Source organism: Schistocerca gregaria, chromosome 4, assembly GCF_023897955.1.
Source record: "Schistocerca gregaria isolate iqSchGreg1 chromosome 4, iqSchGreg1.2, whole genome shotgun sequence".
NCBI lineage: Eukaryota > Metazoa > Arthropoda > Insecta > Orthoptera > Acrididae > Schistocerca > Schistocerca gregaria.
This window is the reverse complement of record NC_064923.1, coordinates 147,660,631-147,684,971: the sequence shown is the minus strand read 5'-3', so window position 1 is coordinate 147,684,971 and position 24,341 is coordinate 147,660,631. Positions and strand designations below refer to the sequence as shown.

Below are 24,341 nucleotides of genomic sequence, written 5' to 3'. Positions count from 1 at the left end.
TAGCTTTGAGAGATAAAAGAATGAAGGCAGTAGAGGATTAAGTAGGTAAAAAGATGAGGGCTAGTAGAAATCCACGGGTAACAGAAGAGGTATTGAATTTAACTGATAAAAGCAGAAAATATAAAAATGCAGTAAATGAAGCAGGTGAAAAGGAATACAAACATCTAAAAAATGGAAATTGACAGGAAGTGCAAAGTGACTAAGCAGGGATGGCTAAGGGGCAAATGTAAAAATGTAGAAGTACATATCACTAGGGGTAAGATAGATAATGCCCACAGGAAAATTAAAGAGATCTCTTATATCCTCGGTAAGTTCATTTTATTTTCATTTTTGTCTAATTGCCATTATCATGCATGACTACTCTCTGCATTTCCTTAAAAGAGAAAGTTTGTCCCTCTGTCTTAAGGAATATAGCACCAGGTCTAATTTTGTGCTTAGTATGTAATTAATTTCCTAAGTTATTTTAACCATTCCTAGTTAATACTTTTGTTATAGGGTGAAATCAGTAATTGTTTCGTGACTTAGATTCTATTGCTGACATAAACAAATATAAATTCCGCACTAATTATAAAAATTTGGAAGAAGAACTACTAGGAGTCTTAAAGTATCTTTTTGGCCCTACTCGAAAACATATTAGCAAAGCCAGCCCTTAATTATTCCCCAAATAATTATCAGGTTTGTCAAAAGTATTGTTTGTATAACTATATCTGTTAATTTCATTACTTAAGCAAACAATTTGGCCTAAGTTTTGTGGTAGAAGGAACTGTTAAAAAGAAGGAATTTTTCAATGTATTCAGTTAATTGAATGACTTATGTTTTAATTGTAATTTCTATAACTTAAACATCGAACAATGTATAGTTCCAGTGCCAATTATTGTAAGAATACTTAAAGGACCGATTCTTGGTACCGAGACAGTCAGTCCATGGCTGATTTTCAGACATGAAACATGTATTGGTGAGAGTAACAACAATGCATCAACTTAACAATGGAATAAGTGTAACACCAATAGGCCATCTGTTAGAATAATTAATGACAATGTTTGTTTAATTTACTTGAAAAATAGGGTCACACATACCATATTATTCTGCGAGAACTGTGAAGTGCTTGGTTAGATTTTTACTGCCCATAGTTATTCAACAGCAAACTATAGTAGCAGTATGCTGATGTTGCCTGCAACCTATTAATGAGGCTTTTTAACATTTACCAATAGTAAACTGGCCATATAATTGTGTAATATTGGGGGGTTTTTAACAGTGAAAGTAAAGATCCGTGTATCATAGTTGTGCAACTGTCGGCTACACCATTTACAGTAGTCAGTGTGGAACTACAACCTCCCATTTTTCAGCCAGTATAACAATGCAGTACGTCAACACTGAGGACTATCAACGAAGAAATAAAGCAGGCAAACGCCACAACCTTTGGAGGAAAGAGGACCACCTGTATAAATATCAAGAGCTCAGATGGAAAACCAGTCCTAAGCAAAGAAGGGAAAGCAGAAAGGTGGAAGGAGTATGTAGAGGGTCTATACAATGGCAATGTACTTGAGGAGAATATTATGGAAATAGAAGAGGACTTAGATGAAGATGAAATGGTATATATGATACTGCATGAAGAATTTGACAGAGCACTGAAAGACCTAAGTCAAAACAAGACCTTGGGAGTAGACAACATTCTGTTAGAACTACTGATAGCCTTGGGAGAGCCAGCCATTACAAAACTCTTCCATGTGTTGAGCAAGATGTATGAGACAGGTGAAATACCTGCAGATTTCAAGAAGAATATAATAATTCCAATCCCAAAGAAAGCAGGAGCTGACAGGTGTGAAAATTACCAAACTATCAAGTCATGGTTGCAAAATACTAGCATGAATTCTTTACAAATGAATGGAACATTGGTAGAAGACAACTTCGGGGAAGATCTGTTTGGATTTCGTAGAACTGTTGGAACACATGAGGCAATACTGGCCCTACAACTTATCTTATAAGATAGGTCAAGGAAAGGCAAATCTACGTTTCTAGCATTTGAAGACTTAGAGAAAACTTTTGACAATGTTGATTGGAATACTCTCTTTTAAATTCTGAAGGTGGCAGGGGTAAAATACAGGGAGCAAAAGGCTATTTACAATTTATACAGAAACCAGATGGCAGTTATAAGAGTTGAGGGGCACGAAAGGGAAGCAGTGGTTCAGAAGGGAGTGAGACAGTGATGTAGCCTACCTTCAATGTTATTCAATCTGTATGTTGAGCAAGCAGTAAAGGAAACAAAAGAGAAATTTGGAGTAGGAATTAAAACCCATGGAGAAAAAATAGAAACTTTGACGTTTGCCAATGTCATTGTAATTCTGTCAGAGACAGAAAGGATCTGGAAGAGCACCCGAACTGAATGGAGAGCATCTTGAAAGGAAGATAAAAGATGAACATCAACAACAACAAAACGAGAATAATGGAATGTAGTCAAATTAAATGACTTTTGCTACTTGGGAAGCAAAACAACTAATGACTGTCAAAGCAGTGAGGATATAAAATGTAGACTGGCTATGGCAAAGAAAGTGTTTCTGAAGAAGAGAAATTTGTTAACATCAAGTATAGATTAAAGTGTCAAGAAGTCTTTTCTGAAAGTATTTGTATGGAGTGTAGCCATGTGTGGAAGTGAAAGATGGACAATAATTAGTTTAGACAAGAAGAGAATAGAAGCTTTCAAAACGTGGTGCTACAGAAGAATGCTGAAGATTAGATGGGTAGAGCACGTAACTAATCAGGAGGTACTGAACAGAATTGAGGAGAAGAGGAATTTGTGGCACAACTTGACTAGAAGAAAGAATAATTTGGTAGGTCATGTTCTGAGGCACCAAGGGATCAACAATTTAATATTGGAGTGAAGTGTGGAAAGTAGAAATTGAAGAGGGAGACCAAGAGATGAATACACTAAGCAGATTCAGAAGGATGTAAGTTGCAGTAGTTATTTGGAGATGTAGAGGCTTGCACAGAACAGAGTAGCATGGAGAGCTGCATTAAACCAGTCTCTGGACTGAAGACCACAAGAACAAGAACAAGTCCCTTTTGCTGTGGAAATGATGGCTTTCTATAGAACAGTACATAACAACAAAACATTCTCATATTGGGATCAAATAATTCTGCTTCTGCAAAGTAAACAGTAGCTATTTAGGGTGCTTTACAATACAGACAGGAAAAGACACTGCATTGGCACCACAATATAGTGAATATCCTTCTGCACCTATGTCATCCTGTCTTTGCTTGCAGGATATTTGGGCAGAGTGTATATCATTTCTACCAACTGATTTTATACAAATCCCCAGTTGTTTGATTTTCTTGTCTCTAAAAACAATGATTGCTGTAATGTTTAAAACAATGACTGCTCTAATGTCACAATTTAATATGAACAATTTTGTTAGTGAAATGACACACTGTGTGATATATGTAGGAATACTATCATCTCTGATTTAGATGCCGATAGGAAATCAATAATGGGCTAAGTGCAAAAAAACTGATTCTGAGTTATCCAATTTTTGTTTTGACAGAAATATTTTAATGAAAAAATCTTAACAACATTTTTATTTGTTGTGTACAGTAAGAGTGATACAAATATTGCATAAATGTTTGAAGTTCCCTTGATTTTATCAATGCAAATAAGTATAATATTCTGAAGAATTCAGAATGCCGTACAGTTATCAGCAAAAATCAAGTATGTGCCAATAAAAGAAATTTCAAGCATTTATCAGTTTTTTCAATAATAGGCATTTTACAGATACATTATCCTATGATTAAACTCTTTTTGATAATATACTTAATTTTACTGAGTCCAAAACAATTTCAATTTATCAACTGTTCAAAAAATGTTCTATTAACTACTTTCAGATATGGTAGCATAAGTTGCAGATCTTATTTCTTTTCAGCTAACAATTTATTTTTACATTGTTGTGATGGTAAAATAATTTATTATATCTGTGGTAATCCCTTTTTGACAATATTGTAGGTGCTCCATTCTTCAAGTTCGATGAACATTGTTATCATCTTCAAAGTGCCAGGAGCACTTTTTTTCACTTGAATCTAACTACATTTGGAAATATTTGTTTTAGTTGTGTTAATATGTATATTGGCTTCTTTTTTAAAATCAAAAAACTCTTCAGGCTGGAGCATAGTAATCACAAATGGATTGTTAGGTGTCACATTCTCAGTGAGTTTTACAAGGTCCTTAGGTACATTACAGCCTTCCAGTCTCTTACACGTTTCTCAATGCGGGAAAAATCTCTTGTCACACGACAAAAATACATGGCCAATGAACAAAAATTTATGATTTATCTCATCATACTTTCCTAAAACTGTCAGATAAATCCAAAGAAAAAGCATCATTATATTCTTATTCTGCCCAATGCAGTTATCAGACCAGATGGTAAGCTTCTGTTTCCTACAACATTCGTGTCTACTAAGTGCTTTAAGGAGGCATGAAGCAATATCATCGCCGCCTCGGCCACTCATACCCTCATGCCACAAAAACGTTAGCCCCTTATCGTAATTGCAAACGTGAACACACAAATTGTAGCATGAAAGCTGATGCAAATAATACATCTGACTGTGGGTTAGAGAAGGCAGTGAAAACACTTGTTCTGGATCTATCAAACAAACGGTCATGCCACTATTAGGAAGCTGAGAAGATATAGTATCTTCTTTCATTGCTTCTCTTGCTTTCCACCTTTTGTGTGGTGTATTTCTAAAGCAGTTTTTGCTTTTCTGTTGCCAGGGTTTGCTGACAGCTTCACTGATAGAAAGCCGCATATAGAGCAAGTATTAATGCATGGTCGATGGAATGAAATTTGCAGGAAAAGCTTTTTAAAGGTTTGATAATAAAAGATATACATAATTTCAGAGTCTGAATATCTATCCTTAAAGGTATGGTAAAGCCTGCTGACAGTCATATCTTGGCTCAAATACTCCTTGTTACTGTTTCTTTCCTAGGAAATGAGTTGACATGCTCCAAAATAACATTGAATGAGATAGGGTAATTCACAAGAAACAGATTTATGACAAAACATTGTGCAAGAGTTAATAAGAGCAGAAAGCTGAGTGCATTACATGTGGTACAGGTGGAGGGCTGAATGGACATTTTCTTTGATCTAGGCATTTCTTCTCACTAACTACTCCTTTCTTCAGTCCCTTTTAATTTTCTACATATATATTATTTTTTGACCTGTAACCCCCCCCCCCCCCTCCCCCCTCTCCTCTCCTCCCACAATGCACTTAGCTTTCCACCCTTTCTTGCACCATGTTTTGCCAGTAATCTCTGTCCGGCTTATTAACCTCTCTTCTAACTTTAGGCTACCAGATTTTCAAATCTTGTCCAGTGCAGTCCCCAACAATCCACCTCTAGGCTCTCAGGTTGTCAAATCTTGTGCAGTCTCCAACAACTAATTTTTCCTTCTCTTCCCATCTGGTAAGTCCCCCCTGACTGACACACCAAGTGACTAATTCTCTCCATCTCCTAAGCCTCACCAGTCCTTTTCCTTCATTCCCTTTCCTTCACTGTTTACTCCACTGGTTCCAAAAGCTTGCAAATATCCTTAACGTTTACACATGTGTTCTGATGCCACTTGGTGAGTACATTTTTTTATATTTCCCATTACATAATATTTTCAAAAATTGATTATTTTTATTGACACATATCTTCAATATGTAAAATATATCCATACATGCTATAAAGCCGGCCTGGTTGGCCGAGCGGTTCTAGGCAGTACAGTCTGGAACCGCGCAACTGCTACGGTCGCAGATTCAAATCCTGCCTCGGGCATGGATGTGTGTGATGTCCTTAGGTTAGTTAGGTTTAAGTAGTTCTAAGTTCTAGTGGACTGATGACCTACATGTGGAAGAAACCTGGAGACACTGGAAGGTTTCAAATTGATTATATGATGGTAAGACATAGATTTCAGTGACAGATTTTAAATTATAAGACATTTCCAGGGGAAGATGTGGACTCTGATCACAATGTGTTGATTATGAACTGTAGATTAAAGCTAAAGAAATTGCAAAAAGGTAGGAAGTGAAGGAGATGGGACCTGGATAAGTTGAAAGAATGAGAGGTTGTTGAAAGTTTCAGATGGAGCATTAGGCAATTGGTGCCTAGAACATGGGAAAGAAAAGCAGTGAAAGACAAATGGGTGGCTTTAAGAAATGAAACAGTGACGGCAGCAGACAACTAAATACGTCAAAAGACCAGGCCTAGTAGAAATCCTTGGATTATACAGGATATACTGAATTTAAATGATGAAAGGACAAAATTTAAAACTGCAACAGATGAAGCAGGTGATAGGAAATAAAAAAGTCTAAAACATGACATGGACAGGATGTGCAAACTGGCTAAGCAGGAATGGCTAGAGGATGAATGTTAAGACTTAGAAGCATATTTCGCCAGGGAAACATAGATACCACCTAAAGGAAAATTAAAGAGTCTTCTGGAGAAAAGAGAAGCGGCTCTATGAAAATCAAGAGCTCAGATCGAAAATCAGTTTTAGTCACAGAAGGGAAAGCTGAAAAGGTGGAAGGAGTATATGGAGGGTCTATAAAAGAGATGAATTTGGAAGGAGATGGGAGATATGATACTGTGAGAAGAATGTGACAGAGCACTGAAAGGCCTAAGTTAAAACAAGTCCTCATCATTGATGCGCAAGCCACCAAAGAGGCGTCAAATATATATATATATATATATATATATATATATATATATATATATATATATATATATATATATATATATATATATAATAAAAAAAATTGCAGCAGCAACCAAAAACACTGGACAGGGTCTCCTGGCCAAAATACCATGTGATAATGTCATGAAAAAATGTAATTTATGTACTGTAGCCTGTATATACAGTTGAGTGTGTATTCCCAAGGAAAATGCATGTATCATTCCACAGATATTCTACTATGTGATAATGCCATTATCTAAAAATGGTTTGTATTTATGAAAGGGATAGTGCTACTCACCATATACAAAGATGATATAGGCATAACAAAAAGAGTGTCAGAAAATGAGCTTTCGGCCAACAAGGCCTTCATTGGAAATAGAACATACACTCACGCAAATGCAACTCACACAAACATGATTGCACTCTCTGGCTGCTGATGCCACAAGGCAAGAAGCTGTACAAGGGTTAGGGGTGGGGGATGGTAAAGTGCTGCTTGTGGGAGGATACAGAAACAAGGTGGAGAGAGGGAAAGGTAGCTAGGTGCAGTCGGGAGGTTAGATGGAGGATGGAGACAGGGGTGGGGATGCGAGAGGGTGGTTAGTGGAAAAGGAGAGAGGTAAAAAGACTGTGGGTGTGTTGGTGGAACAGAGGACTGTGTAATGCTGGAATGGGAATAAGGAAGGAGCTAGAGGGTAAGGAAAAAGAAAAACAAAGGTTGAGGCCAGGAGGGTTATGGGAATGTAGGATGTATTGCAGGTAGAGCTCCCACCTGCACAGTTCAGAAAAGCCAGTGTTATTGGGAATGATCAAGATGGCACAGGCTGTGAAATAGTCATTGAAATGAAGAACACTGTGTTGGGTGGTGTGCTCACCAATGGGTTGATCCAGCTGTTCCTTGGCCTTAGTTGTCATGCCCACTAACAAGAAGATGGGCTACCAATGTGATCTGCAGTGTCAGGCACCCTAGCCAACATTTTCATAAAGCATGTACAAAATCTGTTTTTAATGACATTATCACAAAGAATTAAAACATATTTTATTGGAGCAGATACATGAATGATATCCTTTGTTTAACTAATGAACTTCCAGCCAGAATGACCACTTGCATGTAGACATAAACACAATAAGATTCACAATGGAAAAAGAACATGACAACCGAATAAACATAACCATTAAAAAACTAAACAGTCAGTGTAGCTTTGAAATTTACCATAAATCTACAACAACTAACACAATCACACATCAGAATTCAAATCACACACACTCATAGAAGCAATCAGCACTCAGGTATGTGCTTCATAGGCTCAACATAGTACCATTTGCCACAAAAAATTAGCAGGAAGAACTTCACATCATCATGCAAATAGCAACAAATGATGGGTACAATAGCAATATAGTTGCAAAATTAAACAAAACGATTAAAGAAAAAATACAGTCAATAAAAATAACACATATGCTGCAAAAAACAACTCCACAATAAAACACCACACAAATAAGCACTCAGAGCAACAGAACAACAAGGCTGCAAAGAATACACGAAAATAAGAAAGCGGACTCAAGACGGTGCACCTGACCTACAATCACAAACTCATACATAAAATAACAAGCATTTTTAAAAGACAAGACATAAACAGACTATTTGAAATGGACAGTTCAATCTAAAAGTAATTCCAAAAATAACAAGAGACACAGACATCTACCAAAAGCAGGAATATACAAAATACAATAAATGTAATGAAAGATTGTAGGACAAACCAACAGGACATTCAACAGCTGGTACAAAGAACATTCAGAGCATGGAAATACAAAACAAGCTACTAAACTTTTGCAGAACATTTAAGAAAAAATAACCATAACCTACCACCAATGGGAAGAACAATAAAACAGTCAGAATAAATAATGAAAGACATCTCCAAACATTACAAGAAAATTACCACATATACAAAACAAAGGCTGATAAGAAGCTACTCATAAACAACTAAGTTAATATGACTAACCACTCACTGATTACACTGACTGATCATATGATAAGACAGTAAACCAAGAGGGGCCTCATACCAGCACACATACATACAGTCAAAGAAGAAACAACTGAAAGGAAAACTTTAAAAAGTTGGCTATGCTTATAGAAAATCTCTAAGACAAAAAATGGCAATTACAGAGCTACATGAGAGGGTAGAAGATGAAATTATTTTTTTAAACTAATTTATTCACTTTTAAGCAAAAGCCTTCGGTCCTCTTCAGAGTACTCCCACTTGCAATAAAACACTTCTCTAACCTTTTACTTTATTTTAGAAAAAAAATTGTTTAAATTGTTCCTTTATGACTCTTGACAGTGCCCTATCATTTTCTTCTTCACCTCAGTAACATCAGCTAAAAATATTCCTATCATGCCTCTTTTCATTCTAGAAAACCAAAAAAGGCTGCACGAGACAAGGGCGGGTGAGTATGGGGTGTGAGGAACAGGATTCACACCATTTCTGGTCTAGAATTGTCACACAGAGAGGCTTTTATGAACAGGGTCATTGTCATGATTGAAAAAGGATTCACACAACTGCCACAAATCAGACTCCTTCTGCTGCACACTGTTGCACAATCTTTTTGAAACTTTTAAGTAGAAAGCCTGGTTATTAACTCTGAATAGATGAATCCTCTCACATAAAAAAAACCTGTGATAACTTTTGAAAAAAAAATTGGATCATTTTGGGATTCTTCTTTCAGAGTACAATATGCTTCCATGTGACCTTGTTTTTCGTTCAGCAATCAGCAGTTGTGACACAAATTCTCTCTCACAATTCACTGAACTGAACTCCAAGTCAATCGCAACATCTCCACAATTTCTTCAATGGTACGTCATTGATCTTCGTTGATAACTGCACAAATGTTTTCAACGATTTCATGTGTTCAGACCATGGAGGAATGATCAGAACGAGGTTTGTCATCAATCGAGATTTCACCATTTTTGAAATGGTAAAACCACTCAAACACTTGACTTTACCCTATAGCATCATCCTTGTATGCCATGTTTAATATTTTAGGTATTTCTGTTCCTCTTTTTGTGAGAAATAAGGAAAATTTCACTGCTGCATGCTGTTCACAAAAATCAGCCCTTGCAGAAATAACAATCACACTAAATTATTGTTACTATAAATTCTGCCAAAACTAGTCCTGACCTTCTTCAGCAACAGCACTCGGCTTACTGACCCTGGACTGTTCACTCTATGCACTCCTAGTGGCAAAATGCAGCACTACAAAAGCTCTGCCCACCAAAATATTAGTTTGGTTCCTTTTGGGTACACATTGTATTCCAACAACAGTGAATAAAATGAAACTGTATACTTTCACCCAGTTTGCCACATGAGAGAAAAAACACTCACCGAAGATGTCATGTAACTATGGCAAAATGCATCTGGAAGCATAAGTTAAACAAAAAAATAATTAATGTGCAGCAAACAAAAGGCTTTTTTCTTTTGAACTCCAGCAATTTATATACAGCAGCTGTGAAAGTGGTCACCACAAGAAACTTGTTAAAACAACTGTGTTTGTAACTAGTTACCATGGCAGGTTTGTTACTAGTTACCATGGAAGGTTGTTATGATCTGCTGGCTGCTCTGTTTGTCCTTACACAATATTTTTAATCATTAGATACAGCATCTATACATTAAAGTGCTGGATTTTGAGTATACACACCAATACAGACAGCCATAATGTAGGCGTAGCAACGTTGGAGGGGCATCAGTGGGAAAGGAAGATAAACTCATGGTTATTTAATAGAGGCAACAGCATTTTCAGTGGTTGCAGAGGCAACAGTCTGGATTATTCAATGCTTTGACCTTGTAACATGAGCCAATACGATATTGCAGTGTTGGACTGCAGGTAGCAGAAAGCAAAGGGAAACTATAGACATATTTCCTGAGGACATGCAGTACTACTGTATGGTTAATGATGAAGGCATCCTCCTGAAATAAATTAGTCCCTCATTATCATGGCATCCTCCTGGAATAAATTAGTCCCTCATTATCATGGCATCCTCCTGGAATAAATTAGTCCCTCATTGGAATATCCTGATGGGACAACTCAGAAGGATGTTATCTTCAGTAAAACAACAAATCCAGCATTCTATGGGTCATAATGTGGCATATTAGATCCCTTTATTGGATAGGTAGAGTAGACAACTTGAAAGGAGAACGGAAAAGGTCGAAGTTAGATACAATGCAATCAGTTAAGTGTGGTTGCAGAAAGAAAAGATTTCTGCTCAAGTGAATACAGTGTTATCAAAATAAAATTAAATACTGGTAATGAAGAGGCAGGTCTAATAATGAACACAAAAATAGGAATTGGGTTAAACTACCACAAACAGCATGGTGAACACATTGTCATAGACAAGACAGACATAAAGCCAGGGCCTACCACAATATGTATCTACTAGCCCTGCAGATGATGAAAATATAGAAGAAATAATACAAGAACCAAAAATAATTATTCAATACATAAATGGAGATAAAAATTTAATTGTGAAGGGGAGCATGATTTTTATAGTAGGAAAAGAAAGAAAATGTATGCAAAATATTAGAACATGGGCTGGGGAAAAGAATGAAAGGGGAAGACACAACATGGAATTTTGTGCAGAGCACAATTTTATCACTGCTATCACTTTGTTTGAAAATCAAGAAAGAAGGTTGAATATGTGGAAAAGACCTTGATATATCAGAATGTTCCACATAGACTGTATAATGATCCCACATGAACAATGAATCTTGCCAAGTTGGAGTGGTTTGTGTGCCTCAGCAATACAGATAGCCATATCTTAGGTGCTACCACAGTGGTGGAGGCCAGTCTAACTGTGGCTCCTCTGAAGTGGTGCAGCAGCCTATTCAGTAACTGCAAGGGCAACAGTCTAGATGATTGACTGATTTGGCCATGTATCATTTGAAAACACAACCTTGCAGTGCTGGTACCGTGAACAGACGAATGCAGGGGTAACTACAGTAATTATTGTTTTTTCCTCAAGGGCATGCAACTCTACAGTGTGTCTTAATGATGCGGAATCACCTGTATAAAATATTCTTGAGGTAAAATAGTCCCCGCTTCAGATTACTGGGTGGGGACTATTCTCTGAAAGATGTTGTTATCAGGAAAAACAAAACTGGTATTCTATGAGTTGGAACAAGGAACGTTAAATACCCTTAATTGGGTAAGGAGGTTAGAGAATTTTAAAAGGGAAATGGATAGGTTAAACTTAGATATAATGGAACTTAATGATGTGTGGTGGCAGGAAGAACAGGACTTACGGTCATTTCAATACACGGTTATCAATGCAAGTTTAAATAGGGATAACACAGAACTAGAACAAACAATGAATCAGAAAATATGAATGTGTGAAAGCTACTGTGAACAGCATTGTGAACATATTACCATTTTCTAAACAGACATGGAGCCAACTCCAGTCACAATAGTATAAGTTTATGTGCCAATTACCTCTGTAGATGATAAAGATTATTGAAAGAATAAAGGAAATTACTCATATAATTAAGGGAACAAAAATTTGATTGTGGTTAGTGACTGGAATTTGGCAGTAGGAAATGGAGGAGAAGGAAAAATAAAATGAGAAGATTGACAGAGGAAAGGAATGAAATGGAAAGCCACCTGGTAGAATTCCGCACAGAGCATAATTAAATCATTGCCGACACTTGGTGCAAGATTCATGAAAAAAGGTTGTACACATGGAAGAGACCTGGGAACACTGGAAAGTTTCATATTGATTATATAATGATAGAGGTTTCCAAATCAGATCTTAAACTATGTTACTTTTCCAGGAACAAACGTAGACTCTGACCATAAATTAGTGTTTATAAAGCACATACCAAACCAAAGAAATTGCAGAAAGGTAGGAAATTAAGGAGAATCAATGTTTGTTGAGAGTTTCAGAGGGATCACTGTAGCTTTGAGAGCTGACACAGTAAAGGTAATAGGGATCAAATAGGCAAAAAGATAAGACATTGTAGAAAACTGACATAACGAAAAAATATAAAAATGCAGTGAATGAAACAGGAGAAACGAAAAAATAGGTGCCACTTATAAAATAATTAAAGAGACCTTTGGAGAGAAGAGAAATGACTGTATGAATATAACGAGCTCAGATGACAAGCGAGCATTAACCAAATAAGGGTAACTGCAAAGATGGAATGAATATAGTAAGGGTAATTATCAGAGGACAAATTTGAGGACAATATTATACAAATTGAAGAGGAAGTCACTGAAGATGAGATTGGAAACATAATACTGCAAGAAGAATTTGACATAGAATTGAAAGACATAAGTGGAAACAAGGCTCCTGGTGCACACAACGTTCCCTCAGAATTATCAGAATCTGTGGAAGACATAGTATAACACTAGTGTCTGTCACTGCTGTACCATAACCTTAAAGCAGGTTGCAGGCTGTGTGATAAAACTATTTTATTAAAGCAATTATAGTACAACGCAACAGAGCAGTGTTACCCTCTGAGAGGAATTTTGTTGTGTTGGCCGTGTTGTACCTAACGGAGGTGGCTTATCGGAAGTGAAAGTCAGAATTACGGAAATATTTGAACAGTAACAAACAAAATTTTGCCTATCTGCACTGTTTAACAGGTAAAGAAAACGGTCGCCAGCCTAACTAGGCAAGAGAATGATTAACATTCTCGTTCAAGAAAATAGTTATTAGTAACTTTAATGGATAAACACTACCTATACTTTGTCACTCGCGAGTGCAGTGAACTCTTGACACATACATATGTTTATTGTAAGATTGAAACTAACAGTTAGAGCAGTACAAACTATTTGCAAAATTATAACAGATACCGAAACACACTATTACTTTCAGGGCTTACACAAACTGAATGGTCTTTATAATGTTATTATTACTATTCACTGCAGAATCATTAATTGGATATAGGTTAAGTCTCTCTCAGTTAAATACGTTACTATTTAAAATGAAAGTTAACTTTAATCCACTTACAGGTTACTCCTCACTATCATTTCAATAAAGAAATTATGGTTTTCATAATTAATGGTCTTTCCGTTACTGGTTACCGAGCATTAACACAATAGACAGACTGTGGATCCTGGTATACTATTCATATGCACTTCTAATACACAAGAGAGACAAACACTTAGCAAACATGAGTATATAACGTTTCATACTGCAGTTTTCCAATTTTACTACATTGAGAGACAAAATTAACATATATGTAAGATATTGACTCACCTTCTGTGATTTACAACAGGCAGTAATGAGATCATTTACGAAGCAAAACTTTATAAGCCTCAGTCTTACGAACTCTTAATTTGAAGTTGGCAACAATACACTAATAAGCAGTTTTATTAGGAAAATTACTTTCATTAACTTTCTTTTTTTATTATGTTCAAGAGGCGTTAATTAGCAAAAACACTGGTCTTTAATGTTCTTTCAGTAGGGACACTCGGAAATCACTTTAGTTCAAACGGAGAGGAACCTGAGAGGTGTTATGATAAGGAGAAAAATCAAGGTAGGTACATAAACTCAGTTATAAATTACCTTATATTTGAGCATACTAACACATCCATCAAGCTGATCCTTCATTGTACATTGCTATAGTGCTCCATTTCAGTGATTGCGCAATGTGGTGGCGATTGCATGTCGGTAGGTGGAATTACAGGTAGAATTGCTGGACTCAGTCATTTCTTGGTGGCGATGATAGATGCAAATTCCAGAATAGTTCCAGCTATTTATCCATCCATTCGAGGCATTGGAAAGTAGCAAAAAAAAAAACCTCTCTCGGGACCAGCACAATATGCAACATTTACATGGCAGTGCAAAATTTGGTAGCTTGTTCCACCTTTTCTACCTATGCCAACCACAATTTGCACGCGCTACACAGTTCCGTCCCCGAGGGGAACCACAACACCTTTTACATACAAACTAACTAAGAACCCTAAGTGAGGATCAGCAGTTTACATAACAGCAACCAAATTCATTCAATAAAACAGAATATTTGCACATATTGACATTTCTACAAAAAAATTATTCACAAAGAAATTACAATTACATACAGTAAGATTTGTTCCCTACAAATGAGACAAAGAATTTAAACGACAGATATACTACAATGCACAGAATCAAACCGCGACATCAAAGTTTTAACAAAGAAAGGAGTATACAATTTTTATGTTATCGATTCAAACAAACACATTTACAGAAGCTCAATGATGTAACATTAAATAAAACAAAAACCAAAATAAATCATTGGAGTATTAGAGCTATGGTGTTACAATAGCCATGGCAAAATTATTCCAACTGATGTGCAATGTAATCGGCAGTCAGAAACAGTCTGGAAAGCTTGTAACGGTGTTGTAGGGTAAGTTGTGCTGAGAAATAACTGCTAAAAAAAGGTATGTAGTGCAATTTCCATTAGCATTAAAGTTAGTCAATCAGGGCACAAAATCAAGTGGCCCACCAGATACTGTGTCACTAAATAAGTTCTTAATTTGGTTTCCTAAACCGAAAAAGAGAGCAATACAAAAACGGGATTGAACCCAAGTCAAAGGCTAAGAACTCATCTAAGCTAAGAGAACAACCGACACTAATTGTATCTGGCAGGTAACTTGAATATGCGCATGCAAAAGCGAGAACTGGCTAACTTCAATGCTTATTAACTCAGAAACAGCAAAATGTACAGAATATTTTCTTAACATTTATTTCTCAGCACAACACACTTCACAACACCCTTACAAGCTTTTCAGATTGTTTCTGACCACCCTGTGTATGGGACAGGCAAAATGCCCTCTGACTCAGGAAGAACGTAATAATTACAATCACAAAGAAGGCAGGTGTGAAAACTAATGAGCCATTAGATCCATGGCTGCAAAATATTCATGCAAATTATTTACAGAAGAATGTAAAAACTGGTAGAAGCTGACACCATGGAAGATCATTTTGGGTTTCAGAGAAATGTAGGAACATGCATGTCAATACTGATGCTTTGACTTATCCTAGAAGATGGCTTAAGAAAGGCAAACATACGGTTATAGCATATGTAGATTTAGAGAAAACTTTTGACTATGTGGACTGAATTACACTCTTTGAAATGTTGAAGGTAGCAGGGATAAAATATAGGGAGCAAAAGGTTATTTATAACTTGTACAGAAACCACACTGCAGTTATTACAGTCAAAGAACATGAAAGATGTAGCCATAGTTGAGAAAGAGCTGAGACAAATTTGTTGCATACCCCATGTTATTCAATCTGCACACTGAGCAAGCTTTGAAGGAAATCAAAGAGAGATGAAGTTAAGATGGGGAAAATAAACACTCTGGGATTGTTGAAGACATAGTAATTCTCTCAGAGACAGCTGAGGACTTGGATGAGCACCTGTACAGAATGGATAAGAGAAAAGAGATTATGTGATGAACATAAAAAAGTACAACAATGGTAAAGGAGTGAAGTCGAATTATATCAGGTGATGTGGAGGCAGTTAGGTTAGGAAATGAGATCCTACAAGCAATACATGAGTTTTCCTATTCGGGCAGCAAAAAAAGAATTAAGCCCAAAGTAGGAACAATAAAATGCATACTGGCAACAGCAAGAAAACCACTTCTGAAAAAGAGGTATTTTTTAACATTTAATGCCAATACAAGAGTTAGAAAGTTTTCCTGAAGGTATTTGTCCAGAGTGTAGCCCTGTATGGAAATGAAATTTGGATGCTAAGAAATTTGGACAAAAAGGGAACAGATGCTTTTGAAACATGGTGCTATAGAAAAATGCAGAAGATTAAATGTGTAACTCAAGCAACAAATGAAGAGTTACTGAACCAAACCGAGGAAAAAATAAATTTATGGCACAACAGTTGATGGGACACATCCTGAGGCATTAACAAATTGTACATTTGATAACGAAATGAAGTGTTTAAGGTAAAAATTGCAACGGAAGGCCTGGGCCTGAATATAGTAAGCAGACTCAAATGGATGTAGATTGTGGTAGTTGTGTACAGATAAAGAAGCTTGTACAGGTTAGACTAGCATGGAGACATGTACCAAAGCAGTCTTCAGATTGAAAATCACAAAAACAACAACAACAACATAATATAAGGATAATGCCAAGGTTTAGAAACCAGATATCAAACTACAAGACAATTGTAGGATCAGATATGGATTCTGATATTTATTTGTTAGTTATGAAATGCTGATGAAAGCTGAAGAAATTGAAGAAAGGTAGGAAATTATATAGATAGAACTTTGTAAGTTGGAACAAGCAAAAGTTGTTGTGAGTTAATACAGGAGCATTAGGCAATGACAGACAGAAAAAAATGCAACTGAAGATAAATGGGTAGCTTTGAGAGATGAAATAGTGAGGGCAGCACAGGAATAACTATGCAGAAAGACAAGGCCCAATGGGAATACTTAGATGACTTACTAGATTTTGCATTTAACAGATGAAAGAAGATGATATAAAAATGCAGCAAATGAACCATACATAATATGGTTATAGACATCTAAAAATGTGACTGACAGAAGGTGCAAAGTGGCTAAGCAAGAATGGTTAGAGGAGAAAATCAAAGTTGGAAAATATGCATGACTTTAGGAAAGGTATATGCTATATAAAGGGAAATTAAAGAAACATTTAGAGGAAAGAGGAACAGTGTATGAACATCAACTGCTTAAATTCCCACAGCTGGACTTCACAGTCGTGTAGACCTGTTTAAATGGTTCTAAGCATTATGGGACTTAACATCTGAGGTCATCAGTCCCCTAGACTTAGAACTACTTAAACCTAACTAACCAAAGGACAGCACACACATCCATGCCTGAGGCAGGATTCAAACCTGCAGCCACATGGCTCCGGACGGAAGCGCCTAGAACTGCTCAACCACAGCGGGCAGCTAGACCTTTATAAAAGACATTATATTCATTGAGATTGATGTTAAGGATATCAACATTTTTATTATTATATGTAATTAATATAATTTTCAAGATGTATACAATGTTCTACTTATTTGATGTTGCTTTATTCTTACAGTTAAAAGGCTCAGATACCACAATGATGTGCATGCTGTCAGAGGATTTTAATGTGAATTTTAACATTTTCTTGGGGAATTGAATGTTCAAACAAATTTTGGTCTTCTAGCCAGTTGCTGTATAATTAATTGCATGATATTTTGACTGGGCACTTGCCAGTCACTTTCAGGTGAGCCACTGAAGACTTGTGAACACTTGTTCTGTTCCGCCATATGTAGTGTACTGGAAGTATTATGCACTTGCATCAGAATTCAAGTTGACAGACAGACCACACTTCCTGGCAGCAGTGTCTTACTAGTGGAAGCGTGGAACTCAGTTGTTCTCTGTATTAGTGCTTGCTGCAGCTGTTGGCACACTCTGTCATCTTCAATTAAAGCAAATCATGGACACAATAGGGCTCAACCCACAGTCCAATTGGTAGCCACTATCCTGGTTCATCAGATATTCCACCAGATGTATATTAATGGATTCTTTAAGAATGGAGTCCCAAAAAGATGTTGTTGTGCTCAAAATCACAGTTATATCACAATTCACTGAATGTCCAGTGGAAATACAGTGTTCGGCAATAGTGAACTTGCTTGGCTGCAAAAGGCAAGTGCAACATTGACTCTCAGTGCAGCATTCTTCCACAGTGCCTGCAGCCTGTTCTGCATAAGCCATAGCATGCTGACAAGCCGTTTTGTAAATTCCGGCCTTCTACAGTAACAAGTCATCATGCTCTGCTCCCAAAAGGTTTGCAATTTTAGATAGTGGGACAGAAAATAACATTCACTTGAAATTTACAGAGAATTCTTGTTATTTTAAATGAAATGTTGCTCACAAAAGGAAGAAAAACTAAAGATTTTGCCAGTGTGTTCTCTACTTTATCCGCTTCCTGATTCTTGGTTTTAACTGACAAGTGCCCTGTTAATCTGTTGGGTAGAATATCTATTTTTCCTAAACACTTTCGATGTGTGGTTGAGTTCTTTAGACATACTACCTAGATCTGAGACAGTGCGAGTTCTGTGTGCAAATGTTTTAAGCATTCTCATAGTTTCCAACGGGTGATGACAATCTGATGCTTGCAAATACAAACAATATGAGTGGGCTTACGATAAATGGAATGCCCCAGAGAGGCATCATTCTTTCGTCTAACCAAGACATCCAAGAAAGGCAAAAAAATGATCTTTCTCTATTTTCATGTCTATCATTGTTATGAATATAGTTAATCTTCTCCACAAGGCCACACACTGAAAGTATTGTCCACATACCTTCAAAATACAGTTGGTTTAAGGGCAGCTGATTCAAATCTTCTTTCCTCAAAATTCACTATAAAAAGGTTGACCACCAAGGGAGACAGTGGTCTTCCCATGGCGACACTGTCAGTCTGTTAAAAATATTCTTGGTTGAAAATAACGTAAGTTGAGAATAGGGTGTGCCAAAACAAAGTAGTGATGTCTACATGAAACTTTTTCCAGGTAGTGTCAAAGAATCTGTGAGATGGACCTCTGTAAAAAGTGATACCACATCAACGCGAACCAAATGGTCAGAAGTTCTTAGATGGAGAGCCCCCAGTCTGTTGATAAAGGCAGCTGAGTTACGGATGTGATATAGGCATTTTCCCACCAACGGTCTTAGCAAAGAAGAGAGATGTTGGGCTGCATCATATTGTAAATGTATATGATACTACTTCTGGTCACCAATTGTAAATGCATACAGGGTTTGGGAAAGGGGAGGAGGCGGTTGTTACATAGGCCTTGGGACGACTGGGTGCAGGAGGTTGAGCGGTCAGGAGTTGAGAGTGGGCTGCCATTAAATAACAAATCAGGAACTTAGGCACAATAAAGAGGATGTATTTCAATGTACGGTGTACAAGGTGCGCACCTAGGGTCAGAAGTTACCAGGTTTAGGCCAGTCTAGGAGGTCAAACAATTAATTGAAATGGGCAATGGAAGTGGAAGCGGTTCATGTTACCTTACATTGGTGGCCAGTTGTGAAAAGCTGAGCCAGAGGCTTTGCCTTCCAAAAATATGTCTGTTCTGCTCAAGGTATGGATGACAAGAGAGAGTAGCAAGTGTGTTCTGCACTGCAGGACACTCCAGTGTCCACACATGTGATCGGTATCCCGTGCACACTATTGGCTAAAATCAATGGCGTGAATTCGCTAGCAGTTTCAGAAGAGGACTCAGGACATCTCCTGACAGCAGCTTTACCTGGACAGAACTGCCTCTGTTTTGAAAGACAAGCGACTTGTGTCACGTAGACATGGCGTGAATTACTCTGGAAGAAAACTTGGCCTCTGAAAACTGGGCCTCTGAAATAAATTTCTTAAACCAATTCCCAAAAATATTCCTTGACTGGCTGCCATCCTGTACAATATGTAGGCGCTCCAATACTGCTCATTACTGGATGTAATGGAACACTTTATTTAAGAATTTTCGGAAGGCCATGCAGTCCTGATGGTACACAACTATGTGGTCTAACCTCTTGAGGTTAGGAGGAGGAAATCAATAGTCCAGAAGTTTTCTGTTGCACACATCCTGAGGGGTTGTAATCAGTCCTCCTGTAGGTACAGTCACTTAGCAGACCATACATCTTACCATCACACACACCCCAAGGTAACAAAACGGTGCATTACTGTTGTCAGCCTTTAGTGCCACTACATCAGTGTCCTCTCGTAGATTTCATAGTGCAGCCCCTTCTACAGATGTTAAGTTATTACATTCAAGAGAAGCCTTCAAAGAATATTCCAAGTTTCCCTTCTTATTTCTTCTGCAGCATCCAAAGGAAGATGGCATACAGCTTCTTCAACACTCAAACTAATTAAAGATGTTGCTCTAGGAGTAGGTGCAAAATTGAATCCCTTGCTTAATACGGAGTGTCACATGGTCCAAATTTTTCTCTGTGAAACTGACAGTGAAATGTCGTGCGGTTACCTCTTGTGGTGATGACTACTGTGGCAACAGACTATCAACCTCTCTTTTTCAACCCAAACCATGATACAGGAGAGGGATGTGCTACAACCTTTAGATGTAACTGTTACAATTCTTCTGAAATGGCATCCAGGTTATAGAACTTAATAGTTTTGCTCTGTTACCAGACAGCTTGTCGAAACTTCAAACATATGAGGCCATCCTCTCTGCATAAAGACATCTCATGTGAATTTTAAAATTTTCCTAGCTATTTAAAAATTCAAACAAATTTTGGGCTTGCAGCCAGTTGTCATTTAATTCATTGCATAATATTTTGACTGGGCACTTGCCAGTCAACTTCATGCAAGCCTATGAAGACTTGTTCAGTTCTGCCCTATATAAGGTGCTGCGAGTATCCTGCACATGCATCGCAATTCAACTTGGCAGACTGACCATGCTTCCTGGAGGCAATGCGCTTGCTGGTTAAACTTAACATCAGACGTCTTTAGGGGGAGGAGATGGCCTCACATGTTCAAAGTTTTGACAAGCTTGTGGTAAGAGAGCAAAATTGTTAAGTTCTTTAAGCTTTTTATTGAGGTGTTGGCAACCTGACATAATACCAAAATACGTCAGAGTGACGTATTTTATTAAGTCTGCCGCTGCACAGCACTGAGAAGGCCAGTCATGCTATAGTCAAAGTGAGGATAACTCAGCTGCCTTTAACAATAGACTGGGTGCTCTGTGTCTAAGCAGTTGTGACCATTTCTTTAGCTTTGATGTGCTGTCACTTTTACCAAGGTCCCTCTTACAGATTCTTTAGCACTAGTTGGAAAAAATTTCATGCGGTTATCACTGCTTTGTTTTAACATGCTCTATCCTCAACCTATTTTATGTTCAGCCAAGAATATTTTGAGCAGACTGACGGCATTGTCATGGGCAGACCACTGTCTCACTTAGTGACCACCCTTTGTAAAGAGGATTTTGAGGAAAGAGCACAGGAATCAGCTGGCCTTAAACTAACTGTGTTTCAGAGGTATGTGGATGATACTTTCATAGTGTGGCCTCATGGAGAAGATAAATTGATGAAGTTTCTTCACCACCTTCAGTCTGTTCATAACAACATTTGGTTCACTATGGAAATACTGAAATATGGTTGTCTGCCTTTCTTGGATGTCTTGGTTAGATGAAAGAATGATGCCTCTCTGGGGCGTTCCATTTATTGTAAGCCCACTCATGTTGTTTGTATTTGCAAGCATCTTCGCAGAAGAGCTTCTGTAAAGTTTGGAAGGTAGGAGATGAGGTACTGGCAGAAGTAAAGCTGTGAGGACGGGGCGTGAGTTGTGCTTGGGTAGCTCAGTTGGTAGAAGACAAAGGTCGCGAGTTCGAGTCTCGGTCCGGCACACAGTTTTAATCTGCCAGGAAGTTTCAAACTGAATATTGTCATCGTCAAAGTCATGACTGCTAATGTCATGGTCTTTCTTAAAATGATAGGTAAAAAACAAAATCTAATTGCACAGTACCTCAATGCAGCCATTCTAAACCATACACACAATTTCAACCAAAATTCCTATATTAATAAAATATTTATGTAACATTACACAAACTCCTCCAACTCAAGGCTCTACTTGTATGCAGACCACAAATTAGTCTCATATAGTTAGAAATGTGATTTGTTTGGTTTCCCAAGGTTCACAGTTGGTGCCCCATTGCTCACTGTTACTGTGTCATTCTGTGGGTAGCACAGAGAAAGGGTCTCTTGCATGCTAATTTGAATCAAATACAAATACATCACTTTTCATGGTATTTGTTCAGAAATAGATAATGAAAAGCTAAAATTGACATCTTGTTGCAATTTCTACCTCACAGAGAAGGGATTTTTAGTCGTGAGTGATGACACATATTGGTGGTACTGATTATCTTGATTGACATTTTACTACAATGGATGACTGCAAGTACATGCGAAGACAGTCATCACTCTCTCTCTTTCTGCTGCTTCATAAGCTTGGTTTTCATCCCCTTGTAACAAACAGTGAACACTGATGTTGTGCTATAACACCTTTGCAAACCCCTTTTTAACACTGGCTGACACTCTCTACCTGAAGTATTTCATGTTATTTTGACTAATAACAGTTGTGGGAAATTGCTTTATTAATCACTCAATTACAACCTAAAATGAATACTACCATATCAATTCTGTATTGCAACCTGCACATTAACAATCGCAATTGGACAATAATAAAACACCGCAAACCGCAGATGGAATGGATTACCTATCTCTTATGCGTCAACCCTTTATTGGTGATGTGTATTCTGTGCAGACAATTAAAGTTAGCCAAATGGGCATGGCGGTGTAGTTCAATCTGCCCATTAAAGGTGAACAACTTGGTCGTAATTTTTGTCCAGTAAAATATGTCAGTGAGACACGGAGAAACTTAAAGTGTTCAATTTAAAGAACATGGTAATAAGACATAAAATCAAAAACAGCACTCAGTGCTCACTTTGTACTGTTGGACACTCTTTATTATAAATATTTCTAAAAAATTTACTTATGGAACCTAAACGTCATCCGCAGAATATTTCGTATTCACTCTTAATGAGCAGATAGACCTACGGCACCATGCCATTTTGGCTAATATGCATAGAACACAAAAGAATGGTGGGGGTTTGATGCATAATACGTAGATTGTCCATTCTCTCTGCAGTTCATGGCATTTTGCTGTTCCCTGCTTGTGGGCATTCATAAGCAGGTTACGATACAGAATTGGTAAAGTAGAATTCCTTTTAGGTTCCCTTTGGGATGTTTGCATTTTATATATTTTATAATATTTTACGATGTATTTACATTTAAAAAATATTGTATTACACATTCTGTAAAAGTGGCAGCTCAATTTTCATCTCCTATACAGTAAACTGCTTTTAAGTTAACTTTCATCTATTTACACAACCGACTTGCACTGCCTCATGCTTCAAGCATAAAAAAGTGTTTACACATATCCTGTATACAGCAGTTCATATTTTTGTTAAGTATATTTCTCTAATGACTGGCTAGCCCAGTTTTTGATTTTGTACAACTGTACTTTATTTTATTATATTGGTTCTATCTGCTTATTAGAAGTGGCTGTCTTTCAGCTTCTGTTTTTTAAGTTTTTCTTTCTTTTTTTTTTTAAATATGTGGTTCCATATTGAACATGTACGGGTTTTTTTATGTTTTATAATCTTTTTACAGACATTTTGTAATCTGTTCTGTCTTGTATTTTACTTTTTGCTTCTTTGCACAAATGTAGTGTATTATTCACACCTAAATAAAATTGCATATGATAGCATCAATGAGTCAAGATACTTTACACTATTTGTCAATTATACTACTTTTCATGCTGGTGATTCCGGATTCTGGTTTTCTATACATATTTCCCTATCTTCTTGTGTTGTCGTGTAGTTAACTTCTTGATTTGGTTGTGTGTGTTTGGGGCCACTGGGCTCCTATGTTGATCCTCCAATTCCATGCATGTGTGCCTGAGTGATCCTCCATGGACATGACCTTTGCACTAAGTATGTGTTGTGCTGGTGTCCGGGCCACTTCGCCTGTGATCTGCTTTGTCCACTTACTGGATCTACTAGACAATGCTGTTTCATTTCTTTACATTCGGTTTTTTAATCATTTCTTCTTGTCTCATACTGTCTGTCATTTTATAGATGATGGGGGCTTTTTACATGCCAG

At 37.2% G+C, this 24,341-nt stretch overlaps 1 protein-coding gene across 2 annotated transcripts in view; it reads right to left on the bottom strand.

The window, feature by feature from the left end:
- Positions 1-24,341, bottom strand: part of LOC126365952 (PC-esterase domain-containing protein 1A-like) — a 237,588-nt gene that overhangs the window by 16,311 nt on the left and 196,936 nt on the right. The window lies entirely within an intron of this gene.